Here is a 13,050-nt window from a genome sequence, read left to right as displayed (position 1 = left end):
GAGTAAGGAAAGGATCCAGTTTCAGCTTTCTACTTATGGCTAGCCAATTTTGCCAGCACCATTTATTAAATAGGGAATCCTTTCCCCATTTCTTGTTTTTCTCAGGTTTATCAAAGATCAGATGGCTGTAGATGTGTGGTATTATTTCTGAGGACTCTGTTCTATTCCATTGGTCTATAGCTCTGTTTTGGTACCAGTACCATGCTGTTTTGGTTACTGTAGCCTTGTAGTATAGTTTGAAGTCAGGTAGTGTGATGCCTCCAGCTGTGTTCTTTTGACTTAGGATTGTCTTGGCAATGCGGGCTCTTTTTTGGTTCCATATGAACTTTAAAGCAGTTTTTTCTAATTCTGTGAAGAAACTCATTGGTAGATTGATGGGGATGGTATTGAATCTATAAATTACCTTAGGCAGTATGGCCATTTTCATGATATTGATTCTTCCTATCCATGAGCATGGTATGTTCTTCCATTTGTTTGTGTCCTCTTTGATTTCACTGAGCAGTGGTTTGTAGTTCTCTTTGAAGAGGTCCTTTACATCCCTTGCAAGTTGGATTCCTAGGTATTTTATTCTCTTTGAAGCCATTGTGAATGGAAGTTCATTCCTGATTTGGCTCTCTGTTTGTCTGTTACTGGTGTATAAGAATGCTTGTGATTTTTGCACATTAATTTTGTATCCTGAGACTTTTCTGAAGTTGCTTATCAGCTTAAGGAGATTTTGGGCTGAGACAATGGGGTTTTCTAAATATACAATCATGTCATCTACAAACAGGGACAATTTGACTTCTTCTTTTCCTAACTGAATACCCTTGATTTCTTTCTCTTGCCTGATTGCCCTAGCCAGAACTTCCAACACTATGTTGAATAGGAGTGGTGAAAGAGGGCATCCCTGTCTTGTGCCAGTTTTCAAAGGGAATTTTTCCAGTTTTTGCCCATTCAGTATGATATTGGCTGTGGGTTTGTCATAAATCGCTCTTATTATTTTGAGATACGTTCCATCAATACCGAATTTATTGAGCGTTTTTAGCATGAAGGGCTGTTGAATTTTGTCAAAGGCTTTTTCTGCATCTATTGAGATAATCATGTGGTTTTTGTCTTTGGTTCTGTTTATATGCTGGATTACGTTTATTGATTTGCGTATATTGAACCAGCCTTGCGTCCCAGGGATGAAGCCCACTTGATCATGGTGGATAAGCTTTTTGATGTGCTGCTGGATCCGGTTTGCCAGTATTTTACTGAGGATTTTTGCATCGATGTTCATCAGGGGTATTGGTCTAAAATTCTCTTTTTTTGTTGTGTCTCTGCCAGGTTTTGGTATCAGGATGATGTTGGCCTCATAAAATGAGTTAGGGAGGATTCCGTCTTTTTCTATTGATTGGAATAGTTTCAGAAGGAATGGTACCAGCTCCTCCTTGTACCTCTGATAGAATTCAGCTGTGAATCCATCTGGTCCTGGACTTTTTTTGGTTGGTAGGCTATTAATTATTGCCTCAATTTCAGAGCCTGTTATTGGTCTATTCAGGGATTCAGCTTCTTCCTGGTTTAGTCTTGGGAGAGTGTAAGTGTCCAGGAAATTATCCATTTCTTCTAGATTTTCTAGCTTATTTGTGTAGAGGTGTTTATAGTATTCTCTGATGGTAGTTTGTATTTCTGTGGGGTCGGTGGTGATATCCCCTTTATCATTTTTTATTACGTCTATTTGATTCCTCTCTCTTTTCTTCTTTATTAGTCTTGCTAGCGGTCTGTCAATTTTGTTGATCTTTTCAAAAAACCAACTCCTGGATTCATTGATTTTTTGGAGAGTTTTTTGTGTCTCTATCTCCTTCAGTTCTGCTCTGATCCTAGTTATTTCTTGCCTTCTGCTAGCTTTTGAATGTGTTTGCTCTTGCTTCTCTAGTTCTTTTAATTGTGATGTTAGAGTGTCAATATGAATAGTATTTTCAAAGTGCTGAAGTTAAAAAAAACAGACAAACAACAACAACAACAACAACAAAAAACCCTGCCGGTTTTCAAGTCTATATACAGGAAAATAACCTTTCAAAAAAATGATGTAAAGTTATTTTTTAGCAAATAAAAATTACCAAGAATTTATTACCCCAGAGCTACACCTAACCGTCTCAACAAATATAAAATAAATTTCTGAATGGTGTTTTTCAGGAAAAAGGCAAAGAATCTCATTATGAAAATTCACAAATGCAGAAATGATATAAATAGCACTTACCTAAGACATTAGAATACACTTTTCCCCCAAATATTCGTGGAACATTTATAGCAACTGACCAAATGTTGAATTTTAAAATAGGTCTCACCAAATTTCCAAAAAGTTAAATGGTACATTATTTTCTTTTATGTGAAATTAAATTTGAGTCAAATATGAAAAGATAATTAGAAATGATCCAAATGTCTGGAAATTAAGAAATGTACTTCTAATTGAAATAATAATGAAAATACTGAATATTTAAATTTATAATATACAGCTAAACTGTGCTTAGAAGGAAAGCATAACTTTCTCTTATTTTAGCTTGTAAGTTCAAGTGTACATGTGCAGGTTTGTTCTATAGGTAAATTCGTGTCACGGAGGTTTGTTGTACAGATTGTGTTATCATCTGATTATTAAGCCTAGTACTTATCAGTTATTTTTCCCGATCGTCTCCCTCTTTCTACTCTCCACTTTCAGGTAGGTCCCAGTGTCTGTTGTTCCCCTCTATGTGACTATGTGTTCTCATCATTCAGCTCCCACTTGTAAGTGAGAACATGCAGTATTTGGTTTCCTGTTCCTGCGTTAGTCTGCTAAGGTTAATGGCTTCTAGCTCCATCCATGTTCCTGCAAGGGACATGATCTCATTCTTTTTTATGGCTGCATAATATTCCGTGGTGTATAATCACCACATTTTCTTTATTTAATCCGTCATTGATGGGTATTTGAGTTGATTCCATGTCTTTGCTATTGTGGATAGTGCTGCAGCAAGTGTACACATGTGTGCGTCTTTTTGATAGGATCATTTATATTATTTTGGGTATATACCCAGAAATGGGATTGCTGGGTTGAATGGTAGATCTGTTTTTAGTTCCTTAAGGAATCACCACACTGCTTTCCACAATGGTTGAACTAATTTACATTCCTACCAACAGCACAAAAATGTTCCTTTTTCTCCATAATCTCACCAGCATCTGCTATTTTTTGACTCTTTAATAATAGCCATTCTGACTAGTGTGAGATAGTATCTCACCGTGGTTTATATTGAAAATCTAACTTTCAAGACAAATTTAGAAAGTAAAAGAGACATCAAATTAATTATCTACATATTCATTATAGAAATTTAGAATTTAGAAAAAGAGAATATTGTACAAAATATAGAATACTATTTTTTAAAAAGTGGAAAAAATGTGAAATAGAAAACAAGTAGTAAAAATTAGCAAAGCCAACAGTTGATTGTATGAAGAAATTAACACAGTATATGAACCCTGGACAATGTCAAGCACATAAGGAAGAGAGAAGGCACTAAAATGCAGTATCAGTACAAAAAGAGCATCCTTGCAACATTCATAGACAAAAATGTGGCATCAGTAAAAAGATGATAAAGATATTAGTTTTAAAATCATCCTAGTAAGTTAAAAAGTCTACGTGTTTTATGTATATAACTGCCAAAGGTGAACTAGGAAGAAACAGAGAATTGAAAAATTTTATAATCATTACATAAATAAATCATATTTAAAATTTCCAGCAAAGAAAACTTCAGGCTCATACCCAAACTCATTGATAAATTCTATCAAATATTAAAGGAAGAAATCAGATCTATCTTAGCAAAAATCTTTTAAATAATAGTAAAGTGGAAACATTTCACAACATAGTTTGCAAGGGCAGCATAATATCTGGCCAGGACATTATACAAAATAAAAATCAAAGATCAATGTTTCTCATGAACATAGGTACAAAAATTTAATCAAAATATTACCACAACAAATTTAGTGTTATATAAAAAAGGAATGTGTTTCACAAATAATTTTTATTGATCCCACAATTACAAGGTTATTTTAGCATTTTAAAATATATCAACATATTAAACAATATCAAAACTACAAAAAAGTGACCCAGCTTCTGGGAAAGGCAGAGGGTGGCAGTGGGAGCAGGGTCAGGATAGGCATATTGGAGATTATTTTTTATAAAAACTGTTGAGCTAGGAGATTTCATGAGTTTTGGGGTGGCTGAACACTTGGAGCTGCTGGGGAAGGTAGTGTGCCCAGACAGTGCATGGGAACTCTGTGACACCTCCCTCCACAACCATGCCTTTAGTGTGTTCTCTTTGGGTGATCATCTGTGTCCCTCATAATGCACTGGTGAGCACCAAAACCTTGTGTGAATGAGCTCAAGAACACTGCATCCAGATTATCCTCAAAAGTTAGACTTTCTAAAGGACAAAGGACTATTTCCTGTGCCTTTTATTTATTTATTTTTCTACTCTAGCTATGTCTGGATCCTGCCACACAAGGCTTCCAGGTTAGTCAGGAAGAAAGATGCAAACAAAAATAAAAACAGAAAACTACTGAAGGCATCCAAGACAGCCAATGAAAATGTGGCATCAGTCAAGGTTTTAAGTCCTGGAAAATTAAAGCAATTAATTCAAGAAAGAGATATTAAGAAAAAGGACAGAACCTAAACCATCCATGCCAGTCAGAAGCTTTCTGACAAGAGCTGGAACAGCACATGTGAATTTGGATAGGACTGAGGTTTCTTTTCAGAACCCAGGGTTCTTAACCTGCAGTGGGCTCACTATGACTCTAAGAAGAACCTTTCTTAGCAGGTGACTTTCCCAACCCCCACTGGGCATAGCCAATTTCAAGAAAGTTCTACCTTCTAAGGGTGTAGAAAAGCTACATGATTGTGATTATAAGATACTCACTGACTTGGGAGTAAAGACCTCAGAAAATGATTCGGTCCCAATGCAGGACATTCACATCCTTCCTGATACAGAGGCTCTATCTGGTGTACAAAATCCCTCTTTAATTAAAGATAAGAGCCAAGAGAAAACTCAGTCCTGGTATGAAAGGGTTGAAGATTCCAAAATCAATATCCCTACTCTCAGTGGTCCTTCAGCTGAGATCCTTTCTGGTCCGTTGGAAAGGACATCCTGTGGTAAAGGACCATTCTCTGAAGAAACATTGAATGATACTAGCGGTTCCCCAAGATTGTTTGCTCAGGGCACTGTGTGTGCTCCTTTGCCACAAAGAACAAGTGCAAAAGTTGTCTCTCAAGGAAACCTCAGAATTCAAATAGAAGAGTTGGGTTAATGAGTAGAATCCCTTAAGTTATCTGATTCTTACATGGATCCCATGAAAAGTGAATATGATTGCTATCCCACCTCCAGTTTTAATAAGGTTATATCTGAATTGAACCTTAGAAACTGGTTGGCTCTTGGTAGGTCTACATCCTCTACATGTCTAATAAAATTACTTTTGGCAGGCTAAGAACAAGCAACCCTTGGTGCTAAACCAGATCATCAAGATGCCCTCAAAGCTACTACACATCAACAGGAAGTTGCTAATACCACCTCTGTCCTAGGACTGATCTTCAGTGCTATCCCACATCAATGGGAACTTCATGGTAATGCCTTGGGTAAGACCCCAGATCCACCAAAGATTCCTGGTGCTTTTCCAGCCCAAGAAGAGCTCTTTGGTGCTATCTTAGACCAACAAGAAACCCTTGGTATGAGTGGGGGCATTGTCCCATACTTGCCTCTCTTCCTTCCTGTTCCTCCAAATATAATTGCTACCTGTAATGCTCCTCCCAAATGGCCTGAGCCCTACGGCACTGTCTCATATGGGCTTGCAGTGCAGAGTGCTATATAGATTTTGCCTCTGGACTCAGGACGCACTCCTCAATCATCACCAACCCCAGAGAAAAAAATCATTACCTCCAGCAATGGCTATAAGCAATGTAGAAAATGAAAAGCAAGTTCATATAAGCTTTCTGCCAGATAACACTCGGAGTTTCATAATAGCCCCTGAGAGAAGACTCTTCCATGCTTCACCGGGTATTGCCCAACTCTCCCAGGCTGGTCCCAGTGATTCAGAAAGAGGGAGTTCCCAGGTCAGCGTAACCAGCATGGTTCATGTTGTCAACACCACAGTGGTGACTATGCCAGTTCGACTGGTCAGTATCTCCGCTTCTTACACCACTTTATTACCCACTTTGAAAAAAAAAAAAAAAAAAAGGAAATGAAAGCAACATGAGGTCTGTGAATCCTACCAGCAGAACTCCAACTTTGGTAAATGCACTAATTGCAAGAACAGAAAGAACAGCCATCAGATCTGTAAAAAGAGAAAATGTTAAGAGCTGGAAAAGACACTGTCTGCCACTGTGCCTTTGGAGGTTATAAAGGAAATCAAGAGGCCCCAGAGGGAAAAGAAGCCCAAAGCTATAAAGGCAAATTTTGACAACAAACCAGTAAATGTCCCCACGTCAGAATCCATGGACTACAGTAGATGGGGAAGAACAAGGATTGGAATTGAATCCACATCCCCTTGAAATGATAATTAAAATTGAAGACAGCATGATAGCCATTGAGGTGAAGAAGATGTCCAACAAGAAATTACATTTAATGATCATGTCAAAGGAGATTTCAGTGCTAATGTCCCAGAAGCTGAAAAATCAAAAAACTCTGAAGTTGACAAGAGACAAACCTCCAAAACTGTGCAGACTGTAAGAAATGGCACTAAACATGTACACTATTTATCAACTGAAACAAATGTGTCATTTTAAAAATCTGATATTGAAGAATTTGGCAAATTCCTGAAAGACACCCGCAAACCATAATGATGCCATGAGCTCTGTTGCTACTAATGCAAGTTGTTATCATCTCAAAGGGAGAAGTAATGTTTTAGTCTTTCAGCAGTCTGGCTTTAACTGCAATTCCATTCCACATCCTTCATACTCCAACATAAACTGGCCTGGTAGTACACACAATGAAGTTGATAAATCACAAACTGCTGAGGTTATACCAAGTAAAGAACCAAAAGATGGATCTCAACCAAGTCTCTTACCCTTTATGAAAGATAAGAGATTAACACTGGAGCAAGTGGTAGGCATAGAGGTCTTGACTCAGCTCTCAGAAGCCCTATCAGATAATTCCTTCCCATCAAAGTCAGAGAATGATGAAGAATCAGAGCAGAGAACAGCCAATTATATCTTTTTATACCAGAATTAAATTCATCCCAAGAGTGATACCAATAAAAGTATTGCTCAAAGTATAATTACTGTTGACAGTTGTTGCAAGAATTTGCATCAGTTGCCACCAAGAAATAATAAGTCAGGGCATTGTAACCAGTTACTGGACAGCAGCAAACATTTGGTTTAGATGACTTATCATGTCAGGATGTAGCCCATACTCCAATTGAAGAAAATGTTGCAACATAGTTGACACAACTTACTTCAATAATTAAATTCAATATAAAATTTATAAATTACATAAAGCCAGAGGACAAAAAAGTTGAAAGTACACTGACAAGCCTTGTTGCATATAATGTGCAGCAAAAATACAGTCAGGAGAAGGGTGTAATACAAGAGAAACCACCTTCAAGTGTACAAAATAATCATAGTTCATCATTAACAAAGCAAAAGAACACAACCCAGAAAAAGACAAAATCCACCTCATCAGGAGACTGGTGGAAAAGGAAGCCCACTGTTGCTGTTAAAGAGCAACTTATGCATCCAAGACTGACAACGTTACCTTGTATCTCTTATGAGACACCTTTACGGAAGTCAGCACAAACTCTTAAGAATGTAAATATTGCATGTTCTGGTGGAATTACAACGGTTTCTACCAAAAGTGAAGAGGAAGTATGTTCATCCAGTGTTGAAACATCAGAGTTTTCCACAGCAGAGCATACACAGAGAAATTTTGGTGATTATGCCATGAATTTCTTTACTATCTATCTCTACAAAAAACCTGATGTCTATAACTAAAGATTCTGAACTGCCCACCTGCAACTGTCTTAATCGAGTTACATGAAAAGTCAAAGGCTCATATTATATACACCTGGGGAAGGACCAGGTATTGCTGCTGTCAGGGAAATCATAATGAATAGGTATGGTCAAAAAGGAAACATAATAAGGACAGAAATAGTAGTGTACACTGGTAATGAAGGGAAAATCTGTAATAGGTGTCCAATCATTAAGTGGGTTTTAAGAAGAAGCAATGATACAGAAAAGGCCCTCTGGTCTAGCAGCGTATAGGCCACCACTGTCGAACTGCTGTGATAGTGATGCTCATCATGGTGTGAGATGGCATTCGTTTCCCCATGGCTGACTAGCTGTACACAGAGCCCACCAAGAATCTAAGGTCATACAATATTCATCCCACCAACCGAAGATGCACCCTCCATTAAAATTGTACCTGTACATGTCAAGGAATTGATCCAGAGACATGTGGAGCTTCATGCTTCATTCTCCTTTGGCTGTTCATGGAGCATGTACTTTAATGGCTGTAAGTTTGGGAGAGGTCCAAGCTCCAGAAAATTTAGAATTGGTTCAAGCTCTCTCACATACCTACTGTGAAGGAATTACTAAAGGACATAATCCAGAAAGACAATGTATAAAACTAGAACAAATTTGTGTGGAACATGAGGCCATGGAAAAAAACTTGAAGATAACTTACAGAGTTTGGCTACACAATTAGCTCCAATTTATAAGCAAGATGCTCCATTAGCTTACCAAAAACAGGTGGAACATGAAAATGTTGCATGAGAATGTTAGCTTGGCAGCAAGGATAGTTGTTCCTTCTCTGGCATCATTGATTGCCTGGACTTCTCTGCCCAGCCCCACAGAGACATTCACAACATGAATAATGGAAGCACTGTGGTTTGTACTTTCATTCAAGAAGATAACTGCTCTTTGGGTGCTATTCCTCAAGACAAGCAGCTCCATGTGCTACTTCTGTATTAACTTTCAGATGAGTTTGGCTTAAGGAAGGGAATGGAAGCCAAGATCAAATCTGGGGCCTTCGAGGTCCTGGTACCTTGATGCAAAAAGTAAAAATAAAAAAAGAACATGTTTCACTCAGCCTGTTTCCAAGTTCTGGGAAGAAGGGAAGAAGAGGGTTGTGATGATGATGATGGAGGTTCTTGCACATAAGATAAGGGCAGTGGAGCCAAAAATCATTCCCCAAATCAAGTGGAAGAATAACTCAGCAACAATAAACATCAGTAAGGCTTCATTGCTGCCAGTCTTCTCAATTAAAACAGACACAGTGCAACCTAAAATAAAAAGTAAAGCTGAAGCCCATTTTATCTTAAAAGATCTGTGAGGCCACAACACTAAAACCTTTTCTCTGATGCCGTCCATTCATCACCCAGTGAAAAAGGCCACTGCATCTCCAGGATTCTCCTGGTCCCCGAAGACTGCTCCAGCCATCCAGCTCTATTGAATAAGGATGCAACAGTCCCCTACAGGTTTTCAGAAAAAAATAGCATTCCCCACTGCTCACTGCACGATGCCTTCTGGAAGGCTCAGTGATGGCAATGCAGCTGCGGCGGAATGCTCTAGAATTGCACAGCCTGGTGAAGTGGCTTCTCTCCCCACTCTGTCTCCTCCTGTGACAGAGCCCTTGGTTTCTTCTGAGCCTCCCACTGGTCTAACTGAGCCACTAACTTCTCATCAGCCAAGCCAGCAGCACCCCTTCCTCACCTCTTCTCAAGACCTCGCCTCTTTGATGGAAGAAGATGAGCAGCATTCTGAAGCAGATGAGCCTCTATCAGATGAGTTGCTGTCTGACGACCACCTATCACCTGCTGAAGAGAAATTGTCCCACCCAGGTGAGCGTTGGTCAGAGAGTGAGCACATCTTTTTGGCTGCAAATATTGGTTGGGTGGTCACGGCACAGCTCGGTTTTGATTCAGTGTGTCCTGTGAGAGCTTCACACAGCTCCAGTGAGCACCTAAACCCTAGTCAATCAACTAACCTCTCCCTTGTCTTTCACCAGCACAAAAACCTGAATAAGCCCCAACATGGTCCTGAACTAAACAAGATTAAGTTTCAGACTGAAGAAGCTAAGAATAAGAAAATGAAGGTCTCAGAGCAAAAAGACCAGGAAGCTGTTGAAGGTCCTGAACTGTCCTCTAAGGAAATTATTTGAACCAAGTTCCTCATAAAGCATTAACATTAACCCATGACAATGTTGTCACCACAATTCCTTATGCTCTCACATACACACACCCTATAACCATTGGGTCTGAAGGCATCTCTCCCCCTCTTAATGCCCTTGCTGGTGCAGTGTACTTTTTCAAGCTGCTATTAAAAGAAAATCATGTATAGCTTACTATGTCTTCTTCTCACACATTTTAAGTCTGAGGTTAAAAAAAATGAGGTGAGTATTCTTAACTGAGATTATATTTTGACAATTGGTAGAAGCTGCACATTTTAAGCAAAAATAAAAGTTGTATTGTTTTAAATACAAAAAAGGAAAATTATGCTCAATTCAACAGATCTAGGAAAAGTAGTTCAAAAATTCAATTTGCTTATGATTTTAAAATATAATTAGTATTCTTAGTAGACTAGCACTATTATTGAACCTCCTTAGTCTGGATAGACACATTTGTAAAACTGTATGTACATGATAATCATGACACATAGGCCGGGCGCGGTGGCTCAAGCCTGTAATCCCAGCACTTTGGGAGGCCGAGACGGGCGGATCACGAGGTCAGGAGATCGAGAGCATCCTGGCTAACACGGTGAAACCCCGTCTCTACTAAAAAATACACAAAAAACCTAGCCAGGCGAGGTGGCGGGCGCCTGTAGTCCCAGCTACTCGGGAGGCTGAGGCAGGAGAATGGCATAAACTTGGGAGGCGGAGCTTGCAGTGAGCTGAGATCCGGCCACTGCACTCCAGCCCGGGCGACAGAGCGAGACTCCGTCTCAAAAAAAAAAAAAAAAAAAAAAAAAAAACATGACACATTAACTGTACTATTAAGCTAATATAAGATTTTAAATGTCTACATTGTCATTTCTCTTTCCTCAGAATATTTCAACACCTAGCCACCTGTGAAAAAAAGAATTAAGATTAGCCAAAAAAAAAAAAAAAAAAAAAAAGCAAGAAACACAAACAAAAGACAAAAATGTACCTTACCTTTCATTCAATTGCAAGCAATTTGGAGCTGTTTATATTTCACATTTTCCGAGTAGTCATTATTAGTATAATTTTTAGCTAACTCTTTGGTCAAATTTTGTAGAAACACTCTGGTGAATAGTAAACATTCTAAGAAAACTGAAGAGCCCTTTCAGCTGAAAACATTCAGCTTTGAAGTGTTAGACAAAGCTTTCAGAAAGGTTTGCTATAGCTCTTATCTGTATTTGCTTCTACAATAAATGAATCTCAGTCATTGTATAGTTTTCTTGATTTGCTATCATTATGAAGGGTTTATATAAAGCAAGTATTTGCTCGAGGGATATTATTACTTCAGTTTATAGATAATTGATTCCTAACAACTCTGATTCATTGAATAAAATCTTCTGTCACAGAGGTTCAAGTTTAGCAGCTTTCAAACATGGTCATTTCTGCTTCCTTATCTTGAATGAGGGTTTGAAAGTAGTGTTTTAGTCCTCTTTGCTTTGTATTCTTTCCCTTTTTTTTCATTAATCAACTTTTTTTCCTTTTATTTTTAGTTGACACATGATAATTGTACATATTTATGGGATACAAAGCCTAATGATTAAATCAGGGTAGTTAGCCTGTCCATCTCCTGGAATATTTATCATTTCTTTGTGTGGGCAGTTTTTGCAGGTGGCTGCTTGTTTCAAAACCATTAACCCTTACTTGACTTTATTTTATTATTATGCTATATTTCAAAAACAAATCTAGATTTTGGTCCATTTTTTTGATTAGTCTTTTAGCTGCAATACACAAAATTACAAAGGAAAATGCCATTAGATTTAAAAGATGTTCAAAATTATGTGCCTAGTTCCTGGTACAGGACACCTTGTGATGCTTAATGAGCAGGCAAATTAGGCATCAATCAATCAGTTAAGTAATTTTGAAACCAGTCCTCTATAATACACAAAAGCAATCATCTATTGATATTTCTATATCGGTTTTGGTGGCAATTGGTAAAAACAGAAGCATCGGTAACTAGAAAGCATCTATGTTCCTAATTTTTTTTCTTAGTTACTCATCTGTTTTGATTGTTTTTTCACATTTTGCTTTACCCATCTCCACTGCAATGTTCTTTTCTATTCCTTCCATTCAGCAGGTAGTGGAAACAGAAAGAAATGAAGCTTAGAGTTGGTAATTTGAGACTCTACAGCATCACCCATTAGCCATAATTCATTGAACAAATTGCACACTTTCATAGACTACTTAAGTAAATAAATAAAAGTTTCTTTGGCTTGCTTGGAGTGTCTCTACTTTTTATTAGCATTCATGACACATTACATTAAATAATCTTCCTAACAGCATATATTTTAATTTACAAAGAATATTCTAGGATTTTTCAAAATGCCAGACTTTGTTAAAAATGGAGTTCTTATGATAATTTAGCAGAGAAGATAATTACAATATGATTTATAAGGAAAAATAACTACAAGCATGCTGTGTCCCCTACAAATCTCATCTTTACACTTACTTCCAGGCCAGACGGGGTAACACATGCCTATAATCCCAGAACTTTGGGAGGCCAGAGTGGGTGGATCGCTTGAACCCAGGGGTTTGAGAACAGCCTGGACAACATGGCGAAACTCCATCTCTACAAAAAATACAAACGCTTCGCTGAGTGTAATGGTGCACACCCGTGGTCCCAGCTACCTGGGAGATTGAAGCAGAAGGATGACCTGAGCCCTGAAAGCAGAGGCTGCAGTGAGCTTTAATGGTACCACTGCACTTCAGCCTGGGCGACAAAGTGAGAACTTGTCTCCAAAAAAAAAAAGAAAAGAAAAAGAAAAAAGAAAAAGAAACAAAAGAAGCTTAATTTCCAGTGTGACTGTAATGAGAGGTGGAGCCTTTAAGAAGTGATTGCTTTATGAGAGCTTTGCCTCCTGAATGGATTCATCCATGGATTAATGGGTAA

General features: G+C 38.2%; 1 pseudogene; it reads left to right on the top strand.

Annotated features, from left to right (window-relative positions):
• The first annotated feature begins 4,327 nt into the window (after nucleotides 1-4,327).
• Nucleotides 4,328-8,105, top strand: LOC104668023 (annotated as a pseudogene).
• The last annotated feature ends 4,945 nt before the right edge of the window (nucleotides 8,106-13,050 follow it).

The sequence above is a fragment of the Rhinopithecus roxellana genome, chromosome 18 (assembly GCF_007565055.1).
Source record: "Rhinopithecus roxellana isolate Shanxi Qingling chromosome 18, ASM756505v1, whole genome shotgun sequence".
Lineage (NCBI taxonomy): Eukaryota > Metazoa > Chordata > Mammalia > Primates > Cercopithecidae > Rhinopithecus > Rhinopithecus roxellana.
This window is presented reverse-complemented; position numbering and strand designations above follow the sequence as displayed.